This window comes from Cibotium barometz, chromosome 20 (genome assembly GCF_041138505.1).
Source record: "Cibotium barometz isolate CiBa-2024 chromosome 20, ASM4113850v1, whole genome shotgun sequence".
Taxonomy (NCBI): domain Eukaryota; kingdom Viridiplantae; phylum Streptophyta; class Polypodiopsida; order Cyatheales; family Cibotiaceae; genus Cibotium; species Cibotium barometz.
The window spans coordinates 30470383-30490069 of NC_141065.1; positions in this window are offsets into that span (position 1 = coordinate 30470383).

The window sequence follows — 19687 nt, forward strand, 5'->3', positions numbered from 1 at the left end:
CCATTGCTGCAAAAACTCCATACCTCTCCAGCTCTCCCTCCTTCTCAAGCTCCCTCTCCCTCTTTCTTCCTTTTCTAAGCTCTCCATTGCTGCAGAAACTCCATCCCTCTCAAGCTCTCCCTCCTTCTCAAGCTCCTTCCCTCTCAATCTCCCTCTCACTCTCTCAAGCTCCCTCCCTCTCCATTGCTGCAGAAACTCTATCCCTCTTTAGTCTACTCTAGGTTTAGGAAGCCTATTCTCAAACTCTATCCCTCTTTAGTCTACTCTAGGTTTAGGAAGCCTATTCTCAAACTCTATCCCTCTTTTAAGCTTTCCATTGCTGCACTGAAAACCTTGAACTTTCTCTCCTCTCCGCCCCTCTGTTGTAAAACAAGCTTTTCTTTTCCCTTCTTCTCTTTTCTTACCACCATGGTGGCCTCTTCCAGTAATGTGAGAAGACCTGGGGAGAAGGTGGAAGAGCTTGTGCTGCATAACACAAGAGATGAGAATGGAGTTTGGGCTCCAACAAGATTCAGGGTTGGTGGGGCTTGGGTCTACATGCAGCCAAGCTCTAAAGGACCACATCAAGTGTGTCGATTGGGGAATATGCTACATCATTGGAAGGGGCAGCTACAAGGCTTCAAGCATACTAAGAGGAAAGGACTAGTTGCCATAGTGCAACATGTGTATACCCTTGGAGACCTGTACATTCAAGGCCAACGACCAAGGTTTCCTTCAAATTGTCAGTGTAATTTAAACACAGTTTTAACAACATGCTAATATTGGATTTTTTGTTTCAAATTTTCTTATGATTCTCCACTTTTAAATTCCACTTTTAATGGTCTATAAATAAATAAAGGTGAATATTTTATGAACATCTCTCTCTCTCTCTCTCTCTCTCTCTCTCTCTCTCTCTCTCTCTCTCTCTCTGTGCCTCTATCTCTATCTCTATGTCTCTCTTACTATTAATGTGCATGAAAATGTGTATCTTGATTAGCATGATCAGCACATCTTTGTTGGTTGTGTTCACATATGGAGAATGAACAAGAAACCTGTCAAACTATTGCATGATTGGAGATATAGAAAAGTAGTAAAAAACTTTAACAATTTACTCTAATTCTAAGCATAGTAAATTGAGATGTCCAAGCACAAATGTTTTCAACTTGAAATGGAGCAAACATATCAAGGTGAGGAAGAGTTGTGTGGCCTATCTTTGATTGATATAGTCTACCAATCCATCTATTTCTCCTTGCTCCAACCTAGGCTAGAATGAAATGATAATTGTCGTTAAGAACTTACTATCTATATGGAGCTGTGTTCTAAATTATAACTTCTGTTTAGTCACTTCTCTCTCTCAGTTTGCTCTATCAATGTGTCATTCACACTACAGTTGCTTCATCATATATAATGGTTCTATTAGGAAAATTTGGACTTAAAAAGGACGAGAAAAGGACCCTCTAAGAAGAGCTATGTCATTACTTTTCTTTTAAAAAAGGGGGCCATGGTAAACCTTATATATCTTATATCAAAACCTCCACATGTGACACGCCATTCAGCATTGGAAAGCCCTTGAAAAGTAGATTCTAAATCTCTTACATGCGATAAATTTAGAGTTGATATTCTCAAGTTATGTCTTCCCCACATAAGCTTTTAGTGGAAAAGGGTGTATCATGGCTAACGCACTTGAATTCAAGATGTAAACCACGAAAGAGGCTAACTGATGAGATCAGTGATTGCCTTGCTTCTGGAAAGGAGTCTGAGATCACAAAATGCATGATTATCTAGTATTAGCCCGACCGGCTACTCTGGATGCATGTTGTAAGTTGGCAATCAAATATGAAGACAATATGCTTGAATTGCCACAACTAGAAGATGTCAAAATATCTTTGGTTTGCGAGTTTCAAGTCACCAAGAAACATGAACTCAGAGCAAGCAAGTTGGAAACATGACTGTGGACGAGCGAACTCAGTAATTCCATACTAGAAAATTTGAAGATGAAGGGTGGAAAAGAAGCATCTAAGCATGGGCATACCCATATTTACCCTCGTAAAGATGGGCATACCCATCTTTACCCTTGTAGAGATTTGGTATGGTGTTCTATGTGCAGATTGAATCACACTACCACTGAATTCCCACAATTAAGAGTAAGGCCATTACTCTATTGTGCTCATTGTGTAACATTAGGGAATCATGACACTTCCATGTATAGGTATCCAAGAGTAGCATAACTGTCGGCACCACACCCAGAGTACCATTGGCTGTACCAGCACCACCCATGCAAATCACTATAGCTACAGAACAGCCAAACCCATCATATTTACCTAGGGGGATGTTTTGAATAAAGGATACTTCACCTCTGCCACCACCTGTTTTACCACCACAACCACCATAGGCTAAAACCAACCAAGTGCTGATTGAGGAGCCATCAGAGGATGTTGAAATGGTGCATGAGGTAGAAATCAATGGTGATTACTATGAGGAAGCTGCGGAGATTGCACCAAAATTTTATGTCTTACTGAATAACACACCAGTACCAATGTTTCAAACCACGGTACAGTGGAAAGGTAAGGACATAAACGCAAATATGAGGAGGGGACCACTACAATGTTTTTGTTGTGGTGGACCTAATCAAATAGCAAAATATCCTAACAAGAATGTGGTTCATACGCATCAAACTCGGCAATTGACTACACCACCTAATGACATGCCAGTACTTACTTGTACTAAATGTGGGGTTGATCATTTGATCAAAGATTTTCCATACCGTGTAAGTGGTTTTGGTTTCCATACCGTGCAAGTGGTTTTGGTTCCACTTCTAACCAGGACACTATCCGGACCATAAGTGTGCAGCCTGGAAACATCACGCCACTGAATGTCCTGAGGACACAGGCCCAAGCCCAACTAGGGGACAAAGGGAAGAACTGAGAACTAGCAAAACAAGAGAAGGAGGGTGAAAAAAGTGGGTAAAGGTGACACTAGGGTCACAATTCAGGATGGATTTGAAGAAGATACTATCGATACCGGATCCACTCAATCAAGAGAAGAGAGTGATCAAGCGCTAAAATCAGATGAGCCAGACCAGGAGAGCCACTCAAGGAGAGAAACCAGTAGCCCCTAAGGGAATTGGTGCATACCCAAATGCTGAAGAAGAGATAAGAAATCTTGAAGAAGCTAGGGCCCTAATAGAAGGGTGTCAACTTCACGAAGCCAAATTACGGGCTAACTGGGCTAGGGATATAATGTATCCAAGAAACAAACCGACAAGGGAAAGAGAATTGGACATACCTCCTCCAATTCTAGAAGAGTCATAAGAGGGATCTCAAGGACACCTTATGTCAAAATGTTTGAGGAGGTTGAGTAGGATAAGTCCATTCATTCATTCTCTAGGGATTGATATGAGACGCACACATGGAAGGAACCCTCACTTGCCAGAGAGCCTAGAGACATAGGCAGTCTCGCAGCTGTACTGTTCACTTCCGTACAAATGCCATTAGGACAACTGCTACACAGTTCACCAACATTGTGGATGGACATAAAAGAATGGGTAGAGAGCAGACTAGAGCTAGCAGCCACTACTACAGAGAGGAGATTCAATCATCTCTAGTAGAAAGAAACTTAAAATATGCAAGGGAAAGAACACCTACATTCGTCAAAATACCAGTTAATCAATTGGGTCGTTATTACGAAAGTGACGACACTAATGCTACAATCCCAATTCATCATAACGGATACCAAGCATTGGCTATCTTGGATGGTGGGGTAGGAGTCAGAATCATCACAAAATGATGTTGGGAAAATTGGAGAAAAACCGATCTGAAAAGAGCGGATCTTATCGTTAAAATGGTAGACATAACATCTTTAAGACCCATAGGGCTTTTAGAGAATGTGCGACTTAAACTCTTTACATTCCGCTACCGTCATACATTTTGTGGTAATGGATTTTTTGCACCAACCAAACTCATACGATATAATGTTGGGGATACCCTTCATGAGGGAATCCAAATTAGTGTACGATTGGGCATTAGACCATGTGTATGTTCGAAGGGACCCACAAATCCTAAAGATAGATCTGCAAACATGGAAAGTGCACCCCATGGAAGGGCAAATGTTTGGTAATGATTCGGTCACAACCGAGCAAACCACATCCATACAAATATGTCAGCCCAAGGTGGAAGTTTCAAAAGAGGAAGAGGAAGCAAAAATGTATGCATCATTTCCTCCTCCAGATTTCAGTGAAAACTAGATGCATGTGCTAGCTATAATAGATGTGATGCAACCCCAAGGAACCCAATATGTTGAATCTAGGAGTGTTCCTACTACCTCTGTCTCTGTATGGTCAATTGGCAACCCATTGAAGAGGAATCAGAGGAGGAAGCTTGAAGCATAGAAGGGACTGGATCACAAGGTTGTACCATTGCCCAATGCCTTAGAAGATGGTGAAAGAAGAAATAGGATATCACTTGACGAAATGCTCTGCTCTACAAAGAAAACCTATGAATGCCCAGTGGCTAAGATACCTCGAAGCTGCTAAGGTACACGATGAGTTTTCTAAGGATTGGGGTGAGTAATTAAGCAAGATATCCTTTGAAGGGAAACACAGAGAGGAAGTCACCCTTCAAGAACCGGAAACGCCTAAGCTTACTGTAAGATTCTTCCCTAGCCTCTCAAAATGTCCAGCATATTCCCCTGTAATCAATTCCCTCTTCAGAAATATAAGAGATCTCGTCTCTACCTGTTTTGACTTAGAGAGAGAAAATATTCTAGAGAGAGAATATTCAGATTATGAATATTTTTGGATAGAAAAATAACTCATCTTATTAAAATAAGTTCCCTTGAAACAAAAATTCAAAAAGAACTTTCCAATGTGCCATTGGAATTTATTGGAAATGGGTATAAAGGACCTTAGCCCAAGGGTCTAGATTTTCAAAAAAATTTGGATTATGGTCCAATTAAGGTTCCTATGGGCCAATAGCATCAATCCATGTGTAGGGAGGAGATAAATCCAATTTGTAAAAGAAGATACCCAAAAATGAGTAAATGCTCACATAAGATGAAGAGTTGACTATGTACAAGGTTTATTAGTAAGAAACTATGAGTAATATCAAAAATATGAGATATTTTTGATATCCAAAAATGAGTAAATGCTCACATAAGATGAAGAGTTGAAAATGTACAAGGTTTATTAGTAAAAAACTATGAGCAATATTAAAAATATGAGATATTTTGGGTATAATAATTCTATTTTGACACATATGTAAGGAAGGGGAGTCCATTAAAGGAGGTGCATATTTCACATGCTTGAATGAGTTTTAAACTCAAAAATAATGTGATATTTTTATCTCTCCTCTCTCTTGAATCAAACCAAATCAAAATGGAACCAAACCGAATCAAAAAGGAACCAAACTAGATCCAAATCTAGTCCAAATTCAACCAAACTGAATCTGGAAAATTCTAGAATTCAGTTAGCTTTGGTTAGAGCTTCCCTCTCCTATAAATAGAACATGAGTCCTTTGAAAAAAATAGAAGAATTTTACTATACTAGAGTTATGCTGAAATAATGCTAATTTCTACTATTTTCTAAAATTCTCTCCAAATTGAAGAAATTGGAGCTTCCCTCTTTCTTCAATCCCCATTGGTGGCTCCATCAACATACTTAACTAATTGATTGGTTGGGGGCCTCTACCGTGAACAAAGAATCAAGCAATTTGTAAGGTAATTAGTGAATTTTGATCATTTTCTATAATTTCTCAATGTTTCTCTCTTCTCTACCCCTCTCAAGCTTGAGAAGCTTAATTGGAATGGTTTTTGAATGCTATTGAAGTTAATTGATGAATGGTAGTGAAGAGTTACATAATTTGATGAATGCTATTGAAGTTAATTGATTAATGATAGTTAAGAATTACATAAATTTCCATTTATGCTTAATTCTAATGGTTTTTATGTAATTTCTCTCTCTCACTCAAGAAATGGTCATACTCATGACCCATTCTCAATCCAAATGAAGCTTTTCATAAAAGCTTTTCCTTAATCCAAGATTAATCTATGCTTGAGGTCAAATTAATGGCTTTTTTCTATGCTTTTAGTTTATGTATTTCATGAATATTGATGATTCAACCCATTATTGGGTTAATGATCCAATTAGGGATCATTCTAATCATTTTCTTAATGATAAGCTTTATCCTTCAAAATAAATTGAGATTTATCAGTCATAGTAGCGGAGCTATGGCAAAATTTTTATAAAAATTTACACATAAAATAACTTTATTCAAAGCATGAAAAGAGAACTTCCTACCATATTCTAGGAATTATCATCCTAGATTAATTGAAAGAATTTTATTATAATCATGGAGAAATTGATTTTTATGTTATGCATAATTGATGATTATTTTATTATAAAAGTATTACTTTTATCATAATTGGATTTCATGCATAGAGGTATGCATAAAAATTAATTATTTTATTATAAAAGTGTTACTTTTATCATATTTGAATTTCATGCATAGAGGTATGCATAAAAGTTGATTATTTTATTATAAAAGTGTTACTTCTATCATATTTGGATTTCATGCATAGAGGTATGCATAAAAGTTGATTATTTTATTATAAAAGTGTTACTTCTATCATATTTGGATTTCATGCATAGAGGTATGCATAAAAGTTGATTATTTTATTATAAAAGTGTGACTTCTATCATATTTGGATTTCATGCATAGAGGTATGCATAAAAGTTGATTATTTTATTATAAAAGTGTGACTTTTATCATATTTGGATTTCATGCATAGAGGTATGCATAAAAGTTGATTATTTTATTATAAAAGTGTGACTTTTATCATATTTGCATTTCCTGCATAGAGGTATGCATAAAAGTTTATTGTTTTATTGTAAAAGTGTTACTTTTATCATATTGGATTTCATGTATAGAGGTATGCATAAAAGATATTCTTTTTATACTAAAAGTGTGATTTTCATCATAAATGGATTTTATGCATAACTTAGATGCATAAGAGAAATTCTTTTATTCTAAAAGTGTAATTCCTACCAAATTGAATTTATGCATAAGAAGATGCATAAAAGATTGATTTTTAATTTCAAAGTGTCATTCTCATCTAAATTGAATTTATGCATAGGAAGATGCATAAAAGAATGGAATTTCAATTCAAAAGTGTTATTCTCATCCAAATTGAATTTATGCATACGAAGATGCATAAAAGATGGATTTTTAATTCAAAAGTGTCAATTCTCATCTAAATTGAGTTTATGCATAGGAAGATGCATAAGAGATGGAATTTTAATTCAAAAGTGTCATTTTTATTTAAAATAAATTTATGCATAGGAAGATGCATAAAAGATTGATTTTTAAATGAGATGTGATAATATGTGATAAGATGCGTATGGGAAGTGATAGGATGTGATAAGAGGTGTATGAGATGTGATAAGATGTGATAAGATGCGTATGGGAAGTAATAGGATGTGATAAGAGGTGTATGAGATGTGAAAAGATGTGATAAGATGTATGAGATGTGATAGGATATGATAAGAGGTGTATGAGATGTGATAGAATGTGTTAAGATGAGTTAGGATGTGTTAAGATGTGTATGGGACGAGGTAGAGAGTGTATCTGATGGGATAAGATGTATATGGGATGTGTTAGGGCGAGAATGGATGTAGTATGGATGTATGGATGTAGATACGGATGTATGTATGTATGTGGATGTGGATGTATGAATGAGGATGTGAAAATGGATGTATGTATGTAGATATGGATGTATGGATGTGAATGTGAATGAAGATGTGGATGTGGATGTATGGATGTAGATTCGGATGTAGATGTATGTATGTGAATGTGGATGTATGAATGAGGATGTGAAAATAGATGTATGCATGTAGATGCGTATGTATGAATGTGAAATTGGATGTATGTATAATGTGGATGTATGAATGAGGATGTGAAAATAGATGTATGCATGTAGATGCGTATGTATGAATGTGAAATTGGATGTATGATGTGGACGTACGAACATGGATATGTATGTAGAATAATGAATGTGAATGTGTATATGAAATAATGTGTAGTCTATATGAGTGAATGGATGAGAACGAGTACATGGAATAGGGAATAAGTAATGTGGTCCGAGAGTGGATAATGTGGAAAGATGAGAGTTCGTTATAGAAACTGTATTTTGTGATTGTTTGTAAATGACTGTTTTATGTCAAGAATGCTGGGGAAGCATTTTGACTGTCTTGAGGATTAAGGTCATGAAGATCGAACTGATAAAGTTGCAACTGCTGACGGAGAGTCAATGGAGGACGTCTCGTGTAGCAAGGTCAGCCGAGATCTTGCCTCGGTTCGATTTAAATGGTGAGCTTCCGGTACGGTGGATTAGGGACCAAGGAAGCGGCTTATGAGTGAAGCGCTAGGTCACCTGCAAAGGATCCTAGAGGGTGCTGACCATACGGTGCTCGGGCTCTGGGTCGCCGAAGATACCCACACGTGCGTCGAGGAAGATATTGGAATAAAGAATAAGAATTGTTTTCTGAAACCGCGCATGGATCTGGTTGATTGACCTTGCTGGTTCTCAACGGATGAGGCCATGGCTCTTTTATATGGATCTGTGGGTTGATCATGCTGATCTTCCACGGAGATTCCATTCTGTTATATGAATATATTGCCGGTTACTATGAGCTAGGAACTATGGAAAAGGCCCCTGAGTGAACAGGTGGTGAGCGTTCTGGTTGCCAATGATGCCATAAGTACACCGATGAATGAATGACGGAAAATAAGGATTCAACCAGAGACTTTGAGGATTGTCATCAGTGACATAATGGTTTCACTAAAGGATTGTTTGAAAGTTAGTTGATGCTGAGAAAAAGGCAATTTCATATTGGGTGTGTAAGTGGTGTGACTAGTTTTACGTTTGCATGAACTTCCGGCTAGGGGGCCTGGAAACTCTTTTCCCTGGTAGCCGGGACAAAACCTAACCAAATTCCTAATTGGATCCCATCACTACAGTGGTTGGGAGGTTGGCTAACCCATGGGACTGGATAGGGTTAGGCTGGACTGATGGATCCGTAAATCAAGACTCAATTTTTGTTATTACGATAGATGAAGTAAATCCCGGATAGTAATTGTTCTATGGATAGGAATCAACGGCTGTGCCTCTTGATGGGGAAAAAAGCGTTGATCCCAATGATCCAAGTGCAAGTTTCGTCCTTGATTGACCAAGTACCTTTAAAGGTGCAGTCGGATCAGTTTGACCAGGAATGGTCTTGACTACGTTAGAGTAAAAAGTTATCCTGGTGGAATCGCCCGTGCTTTCTGGATAAAGGAAGTTTTTCCGGGTTCGGTTTTGGAAAAACCGATGGATTAGTCTTTTGTCCGGATATCCGTGATGAGGCCTCGAGTGTGGGACTCTACCCCGCGCAAGATATGATACTTCCGCTGCTAGTACCCCGAATCCGTTGCACGGTGGGGACAGGGATCTCACAGTTGGTATCAGAGCAAATCGGCTATTGAGGATTAACCGAGAAGCCAAATATGTCAAAAATTTATCAAGAAGCACTAAAAGGTTGTAATTGTGTGATTAAATTCATACAATTTGATATTCAAACTGAAATTCGTATATCGGTAATTGGGTCTTCAGATGGAAGTACCGCAATTGTATGGAATCCCTGACTTGCTTGAGGCCTAGACATGATGGTATTTACCTTATAGTTCCAAGTATCATGACTACCCGTATATACCGAGGGTATAACTGCAGCTCTTTACCGGCAGTATATACGAGCAAATCTTAGACTTGAAATTATAAGCATTAATGCTATCCAGTTGATGAATTCGAATGTGGTTGATATGATTTTTAATTCTGTTTGCGAACTGATGAATTGATTGGGATTCTGATTGAAAACTGATGACCCCTGAAAATGGGTTGAAATGTAATAAACTGAGCGAAACCACAATGTGGATGATTGGGACGAGTTCCTATGATGATATTCATAACTAGAATGATGATAATGATTTCAGCAAATCACTATGAGATTAGTGAATTGTGCTGTCAAATTTCTACTGTTAACACTTGACACGGTAGATCAAGTTAAGGGATGACAAATTGAGAACTTACTTGTCTGAAATTCCCATGGAGGCCCTGTTCATAAAGAACTTTTTTAGTCTAATGGACCATTATCATGTTAAAGAGATGAATGATATGATTTGAATGAATTGTTATTTAATGATGAGTTCTATTTAAGGGATAATTATCTCCATATTCTGTTGGGTTGACCAGAATATAAGGAACCCTAGAATAAATTGGATCTTAAGAAAAAGAGTTGTCCTCTACTTTGCGAGATCAAGACATCTCGCACTTTTTAAGTGGGGTAGAATGTAAGATTCCTCCCCCAGCCCCTTTCGAGGTGTGCAGGAGTAAGAATCTCCCTTCCCTCTCTAAAATAAAAGAAAGATTTTGTTTAAAAAGGGAAGACACTTTCCCCAGAATACTTCTCAGGAGCCCACCTGTTTTAAGGATTCAGAACGATGAGTTCAGAAGTGAGAACCGGTGTTTTGGATGCCAAGGTTTTGGTCATGAGTTAAAAGAATGCCCGACTCCTACCATGAAAAGGGCACAGGGAAGTCTAGAACCCAAATTCAGAGACCAATTCCTTCATACCAATCTAATCAGGGTCCATCTCGGACAAGATTGCTTAACTCCATTAACTAGTTCCGACCCATTGATTAGGGTCGAGATGACCAGTCAAATGCTTGGCAACATTGAGCAACAGATGCAGGCAATTCATAAAGATATAAACGTTGCCCAGGATCGACAGAGACAATATACAGATAAGAAGAGGACAATCAGAGAATTCAAAGAAGCAGTTATAGTCTTCATTTGAATACGGACCAAAAGAATTTCTTTATCTCTAGGGGAGTATAAGTAGTTATCCCCCAGATATTACGGACCAAAGAAAGTAGGTGACTTAGCCTACGAACTTCTTTTATCTCTTCATCTCAAAGTTCTTAATGCCTTCTATAGAAAAATGTGTCAAAACCAAATCATGGAAAGACGGTAAAACTTCAGTGGCAAGATACCGTTGGCTTCTTACGCTAGCTCCTTCCTTTATATAAGTCGTAACTTTTACTTGTCGCTCGCAGTAATCTTACTTCCATCGATCTCCTTTCTTCTTAATCTCCTTCATGGCTTGGCAACAAGAATTAGTTTTATCCATGATGATTTCTCACCTTCAAGATGCAAGCGAGTCTGTGAAGAAGGATTTTATAGAACAGTATGAGCGCTCACTTTTTCCTCACTTAGGAACTTCTGTAGCTCAGACTAAATGGTGGACCTATCAAGATATAACTCGGGTAACATCCTGGGGTCAGCAGCACTTTCATAACAATGTCCGCTTGGCCATGGTTATTGAAGCCTTGGGTTTGGGTCCCCGATACTACTGCGTCATGAGATCAAGACATCTTGGGTTTTCTGAGCGGGTCTTCTTACTGGCGTGTTTTCTTCCTCATCAGAAGATATGCCTTTACCCTGTTTTTGGCTTGCCTCTGAGAGGTCCTTTTGTTAGATCACCTCATACCACTGAGATAGGTGCGGCAATAACCAACAGAATTATTCCCATAGATGAGTTACCTTATACGTGCATAGCTTGTGAGTGCTGCTTTTGTGATCATATGATGGACGGGCTTATGGAAGTGTAAAGAGTTCTTCTATCCTTAATGTATATGTTCCAAGAATGAATAAAGTTTAAATCTTGTTCTTGTCTTGACCCTTACTATCTTTGAGACTTTTATTTGGTGCCTCAAAGTCTCATGTTTGTGCATCTCGCGAAATTATCCCAAGTTTGCGAGATGAGGACATCTCGCGTTTTTCAAGTGTGAGAGAATGTAAGATTCCTCCCCAGCCTCTCAAAATGTCCAGCATATTCCCCTGTAATCAATTCCCTCTTCAGAAATATAAGAGATCTCGTCTCTACCTGTTTTGACTTAGAGAGAGAAAATATTCTAGAGAGAGAGTATTCAGATTATGAATGTTTTTGGATAGAAAAATAACTCATCTTATTAAAATAAGTTCCCCTGAAACAGAAATTCAAAAAGAACTTTCCAATGTGCAATTGGAATTTATTGGAAATGGGTATAAAGGACCTTAGCCCAAGGGTCTAGATTTTCAGAAATTTTTGGATTATGGTCCAATTAAGGTTCCTATGGGCCAATAGCATCAATCCATGTGTAGGGAAGAGATAAATCCAATTTGTAAAAGAAGATACCCAAAAATGAGTAAATGCTCACATAAGATGAAGAGTTGTCTATGTACAAGGTTTATTAGTAAGAAACTATGAGTAATATCAAAAATATGAGATATTTTTGATATCCAAAAATGAGTAAATGCTCACATAAGATGAAGAGTTGAAAATGTACAAGGTTTATTAGTAAAAAACTATGAGCAATATTAAAAATATGAGATATTTTGGGTATAATAATTCTATTTTGACACATATGTAAGGAAGGGGAGTCCATTAAAGGAGGTGCATATTTCACATGCTTGAATGAGTTTTAAACTCAAAAATAATGTGATATTTTTATCTCTCCTCTCTCTTGAATCAAACCAAATCAAAATGGAACCAAACCGAATCAAAAAGGAACCAAACTAGATCCAAATCTAGTCCAAATTCAACCAAACTGAATCTGGAAAATTCTAGAATTCAGTTAGCTTTGGTTAGAGCTTCCCTCTCCTATAAATAGAACATGAGTCCTTTGAAAAAAATAGAAGAATTTTACTATATTAGAGTTATGCTGAAATAATGCTAGTTTCTACTATTTTCTAAAATTCTCTCCAAATTGAAGAAATTGGAGCTTCCCTCTTTCTTCAGTCCCCATTGGTGGCTCCATCAACATACTTAACCAATTAATTGGTTGGGAGCCTCTACCGTGAACAAAGAATCAAGCAATTTGTAAGGTAATTAGTGAATTTTGATCATTTTCTATAATTTCTCAATGTTTCTCTCTTCTCAACCCCTCTCAAGCTTGAGAAGCTTAATTGGAATGGTTTTTGAATGCTATTGAAGTTAATTGATGAATGGTAGTGAAGAGTTACATAATTTGATGAATGCTATTGAAGTTAATTGATTAATGATAGTTAAGAATTACATAAATTTCCATTTATGCTTAATTCTAATGGTTTTTATGTAATTTCTCTCTCTCACTCAAGAAATGGTCATAGTCATGATCCATTCTCAATCCAAATGAAGCTTTTCATAAAAGCTTTTCCTTAATCCAAGATTAATCTATGCTTGAGGTCAAATTAATGGCTTTTTTCTATGCTTTTAGTTTATGTATTTCATGAATATTGATGATTCAACCCATTATTGGGTTAATGATCCAATTAGAGATCATTCTAATCATTTCCTTAATGATAAGCTTTATCCTTTAAAATAAATTGAGATTTATCAGTCATAGTAGCGGAGCTATGGCAAATATTTTATAAAAATTTACACATAAAATAACTTTATTCAAAGCATGAAAAGAGAACTTCCTACCATATTCTAGGAATTATCATCCTAGATTAATTGAAAGAATTTTATTGTAATCATGGAGAAATTGATTTTTATGTTATCCATAATTGATGATTATTTTATTATAAAAGTGTTACTTTTATCATAATTGGATTTCATGCATAGAGGTATGCATAAAAATTAATTATTTTATTATAAAAGTGTTACTTTTATCATATTTGAATTTCATGCATATAGGTATGCATAAAAGTTTATTATTTTATTATAAAAGTGTTACTTTTATCATATTTGGATTTCATGCATAGAGGTATGCATAAAAATTGATTATTTTATTATAAAAGTGTGACTTTTATCATATTTGGATTTCATGCATAGAGGTATGCATAAAAGTTGATTATTTTATTATAAAAGTGTGACTTTTATCATATTTGGATTTCATGCATAGAGGTATGCATAAAAGTTGATTGTTTTATTATAAAAGTGTGACTTTTATCATATTTGGATTTCATGCATAGAGGTATGCATAAAAGTTGATTGTTTTATTATAAAAGTGTGACTTTTATCATATTTGGATTTCATGCATAGAGGTATGCATAAAAGTTGATTGTTTTATTATAAAAGTGTGACTTTTATCATATTTGGATTTCATGCATAGAGGTATGCATAAAAGTTGATTGTTTTATTATAAAAGTGTGACTTTTATCATATTTGGATTTCATGCATAGAGGTATGCATAAAAGTTGATTGTTTTATTATAAAAGTGTTACTTTTATCATATTGGATTTCATGTATAGAGGTATGCATAAAAGATATTCTTTTTATACTAAAAGTGTGATTTTCATCATAAATGGATTTTATGCATAACTTAGATGCATAAGAGAAATTCTTTTATTCTAAAAGTGTAATTCCTACCAAATTGAATTTATGCATAAGGAGATGCATAAAAGATTGATTTTTAAATTCAAAGTGTCATTCTCATCTAAATTGAATTTATGCATAGGAAGATGCATAAAAGAATGGAATTTCAATTCAAAAGTGTTATTCTCATCCAAATTGAATTTATGCATACGAAGATGCATAAAAGATGGATTTTTAATTCAAAAGTTTCAATTCTCATCTAAATTGAGTTTATGCATAGGAAGATGCATAAGAGATGGAATTTTAATTCAAAAGTGTCATTTTTATTTAAAATAAATTTATGCATAGGAAGATGCATAAAAGATTGATTTTTAAATGAGATGTGATAATATGTGATAAGATGTGTATGGGAAGTGATAGGATGTGATAAGAGGTGTATGAGATGTGATAAGATGTGATAAGATGCGTATGGAAAGTGATAGGATGTGATAAGAGGTGTATGAGATGTGAAAAGATGTGATAAGATGTATGAGATGTGATAGGATATGATAAGAGGTGTATGAGATGTGATAGAATGTGTTAAGATGAGTTAGGATGTGTTAAGATGTGTATGGGACGAGGTAGAGAGTGTATCTGATGGGATAAGATGTATATGGATGTGTTAGGGCGAGAATGGATATAGTATGGATGTATGGATGTAGATACGGATGTATGTATGTATGTGGATGTGGATGTATGAATGAGGATGTGAAAATGGATGTATGTATGTAGATGTGGATGTATGGATGTGAATGTGAATGAAGATGTGGATGTGGATGTATGGATGTAGATTCGGATGTAGATGTATGTATGTGAATGTGGATGTATGAATGAGGATGTGAAAATAGATGTATGCATGTAGATGCGTATGTATGAATGTGAAATTGGATGTATGTATAATGTGGATGTATGAATGAGGATGTGAAAATAGATGTATGCATGTAGATGCGTATGTATGAATGTGAAATTGGATGTATGATGTGGACGTACGAACATGGATATGTATGTAGAATAATGAATGTGAATGTGTATGTGAAATAATGTGTAGTCTATATGAGTGAATGGATGAGAATAATGGAATAGGGAATAAGTAATGTGGTCCGAGAGTGGATAATGTGGAAAGATGAGAGTTCGTTATAGAAACTGTATTTTGTGACTGTTTGTAAATGACTGTTTTATGTCAAGAATGCTGGGGAAGCATTTTGACCGTCTTGAGGATTGAGGTCATGAAGATCGAACTGATAAAGTTGCAACTACTGACGGAGAGTCAATGGAGGACGTCTCACGTAGCAAGGTCGGCCGAGGTCTTGACCAGCCTTGGTTCGATTTAAATGGTGAGCTTCCGGTACGGTGGATTAGGGACCAAGGAAGCGGCCTATGAGTGAAGCGCTAGGTCACCTGCGAAGGATCCTAGAGGGTGCTAACCATACGGTGCTCGAGCTCTGGGTCACCGAAGATACCCACACGTGCGTCGAGGAAGATATTGGAATAAAGAATAAGAATTGTTTTCTGAAACCAGGTATGGATCTGGTTGATTGACCTTGCTGGTTCTCAACGGATGAGGCCATGGCTCTTTTATATGGATCTGTGGGTTGATCTTGCTGATCTTCCACAGAGATTCCATTCTGTTATATGAATATATTGCCGGTTACTATGAGCTAGGAACTATGTAAAAGGCTCCTGAGTGAACAGGTGGTGAGCGTTCTGGTTGCCAATGATGCCATAAGTACACCGATGAATGAATGACGGGAAATAAGGATTCAACCAGAGACTTTGAGGATTGTCATCAGTGACATAATGGTTTCACTAAAGGATTGTTTGAAAGTTAGTTGATGCTGAGAAAAAGGCAATTTCATATTGGGTGTGTAAGTGGTGTGACTAGTTTTACGTTTGCATGAACTTCCGGCTAGGAGGCTTGGGAACTCTTTTCCCTGGTACCCGGGACAAAACCTAACCAAATTCCTAATTGGATCCCATCACTACAGTGGTTGGGAGGTTGGCTAACCCATGGGACTGGATGGTATGGATAGGAATCAACGGCTGTGCCTCTTGATGGGGAAAAAAGCGTTGATCCCAATGATCCAAGTGCAAGTTTCGTCCTTGATTGACCAAGTACCTTTAAAGGTGCAGTCGGATCAGTTTGATCAGTAATGGTCTTGACTACGTTAGAGTAAAAAGTTATCCTGGTGGAATCGCCTGTGCTTTTCGGATAAAGGAAGTTTTTCCGGGTTCGGTTTTGGAAAAACCGACGGATTAGTCTTTTGTCTGGATATCCGTGGACGAGGCCCCGAGTGTGGGACTCTGCCCCGCGCAAGATATGATACTTCCGCTGCTAGTACCCCGAATCCGTTGCACGGTGGGGACAGGGATCTCACACTTACAAAAGCTAGGCCCCAAAAACAAAACAAGGGTTTGGCGGAAGCTGAGCGTGAGGCTAAGAAGGTGATGGCTAAAACAAAAAGAAAGGATGAGGATAAACCAGACGTACTTTCAATACCAGACCATTTCAAGACATACACAATTGACAAATGAAAATTGGTCCAATTGACGACCAAAAGGTTTAAGGAAGTTGATTTGTCCACATCATACGATGGCCCACCCATAGTTGAGGTCAAGGAAATTGATATTGCAGAGCCAGGGGGGGAAACCAAACGTGTTTATATCGCTAAGGACTTGACTCCAGCTGAAGAAAAGGAGCTTGTTACTATCCTTTAAAGGAGTTTAAGGATTGTTTTGCCTGGAATTACAAAGAGATGAAGGGTGTATCACCCGAAGTGGTGCAACACACGATCCCAATTATGAACGGATCAAGACTAACCATGCAAAAACCATACTAAATGAATCCTAAATATGCAAAAATTGTAAAGAAGAAAATTGATAAACTCATTGTTGCTGTGGACTTCATCTATGAGATAGAACAAATGGAGTGGTTATCACCAATCGTGTGATAGTGCCAAAGAAGAATGGGAAACTTAGGGTCTGTGTCAATCTCAAAAAGGTTAATGCAGCTACTAGAAAGGACCATTACTCACTGCCTTATATAGAACACGTTTTGGAAAGATTAGCTAGTGAAAAAGCTTATAGCTTCTTAGATGGATTTTCTGGTTATACAATCAAGTGTTTGTAGCACCCGAGGACCAACATAAAACAGCCTCCAATAAAATGTGGGGGATGTTTGCTTTCAAAGTTATACCTTTTGATCTCACCAATGCCCTAGCAACATTCCAACAATTAATAACCTTCAAAGACTACTTGCAAAAGTGGTTGGAGGTATTCATTGATGATCTATGTGCACACTCCCGATGGTCAGACCATTTGGCTTGCTTGAGAAAGGTGTTTGAGCAATGTCAATTGTATTGTATATCCTTAAACCCTACAAAATGCCAATTTTAGGTCAAACACAGTGTGATCTTAGAACACATTGTCTCTAAGAATGGTATCTCCATAAATTGATTTTGGAACTGCCCCCACCCACTAATTACAAAGGTGTACAGAGGTTTATGGACCACGTTGGGTACTATCTCTGCTTCATAGTATTTTATGCTAAAATTGCTAGACCATTATATAGGTTACTCATTGTCTTTGAATGGAATGAAGAATGCCATGAAGCATATAATAAATTGAAGCAAGCACTAGCCAATGCACCAATTCTGAGACCACCCAATTGGGATCTTATATTCCATGTACACGTCGATGCATCAAACTTCACTATAGGATGTGTATTGGCATAGCCTGGTGAGTTCAAATTGGACTACCCGATCTGCTTCGCTAGTTGCCAATTAAATGATTTAGTTGTGAATTATACCACCACAGAATAAGAGGGTTTAGCCATGGTTTATGCTGTCAAGAAATATCGACATTACCTATTGGCCAACAAGTTTATATTCTTTATGGATCATCAGGCCTTATTATACTTGGTAAATAAGCTTGGCACCACGAGAAGAATCACACCCTGGTTATTATTACTATTGGAATTCGACTTCACGGTCACTATAAGAAAGGAAACACAGCATGTGTTGGCTGATCATATGTCGAGAATTCCAAATGGGGAACCGACAACTGGTGTTGATGTGATGACCTCCCAAATGCTTGTTTGTTCAAACTATACATGGTGCCTGAATGGAGCAAAGAAATATCAGATTATCTAGCTTATGGTTTTCCACAAGAACGACCCTTGAAGAAAGATAAAATGTGTCGGCTTATTAAGCTGGCACCTTATCAATTAATTGCTAAAGAACTATACAAGCTAGGTAAGGACAATGTCTTAAGGAGATGTGTGCGGGAAGATGACTTTGTTAGAATATTAGATGAAGCACACTCAAGAATAGCTAGAGGACACTTCACTGGGGGGAAGTTAGAGCTTGCAAGGTGCTTCAAGCGGGACTATGGTGGCCTACGTTATTCGGGGATGACATGGAGTTTATAAAAAGATGCAAAGAGTGCCAACGATTTGCTATTCCACAACAAAGAGATAGGATGCCACTTACCCCTGTTGTATTGTAAGACAACCTTTTAAGAAATGGGGAATTGATTTTGTTGGACCTATTAGTCCAGTTGTGTATTCATCACAAGCCTGATATGTGATCGTGGCCACATACTATTTTACGAAATGGGCAGAGGCCATAGCCTCTAAGCAAGCTGATGCACGAACAATGGCTAATCATTTTAAGATTTGGCTGTTGATTAGAATTAGTTACTAATTGTGGTTCACACTTTATTAATGAGGCAATCTATCGCTTTACTTGATGGATTCCTTGTAGTCCACAGGAAGTCATCCCCTTATTACACAGGCGAATGGTCAAGCTGAGAGTACAAATAAGATTTTATGTACTATCTTGACAAACATTAGAATCAAGTCTCACAGATTGGGAACATAAGCTAACTTCAGCTTTATGGGCATATCGAACATCGTATAAGGTAGCGGGCGACGGGATATACTCCCTTCTGTCTAGCTTATGGTGTCGAGGCGGTAATGCCTCTGGAGTACTTAGTTTCAAGCCTACGAATTACGGTGCAAGAAAGATTGACTAAGAATGCATTAGCCGAAAGGTTGGTTGACTTAGAGAAACTTGATGAAACCCAAATAATTGCATCACATGGTCTTATGGTCAAAAAATTATGAGGAAAGCGTTGGGTTTGGCAATAACTTGAAACAAAAGGAACTAGAAACGAGGGACCTCATCCTCATGTATGGTGTGGGAGAGGCACGAGAAAAAAGAAACTCAAGTACAAAGGATTAGGACCTTTTCGAGTGTCCGAAATCACGTCTCAAGGGTAAGTTAGAATTGAAACAATTGAGGGCAT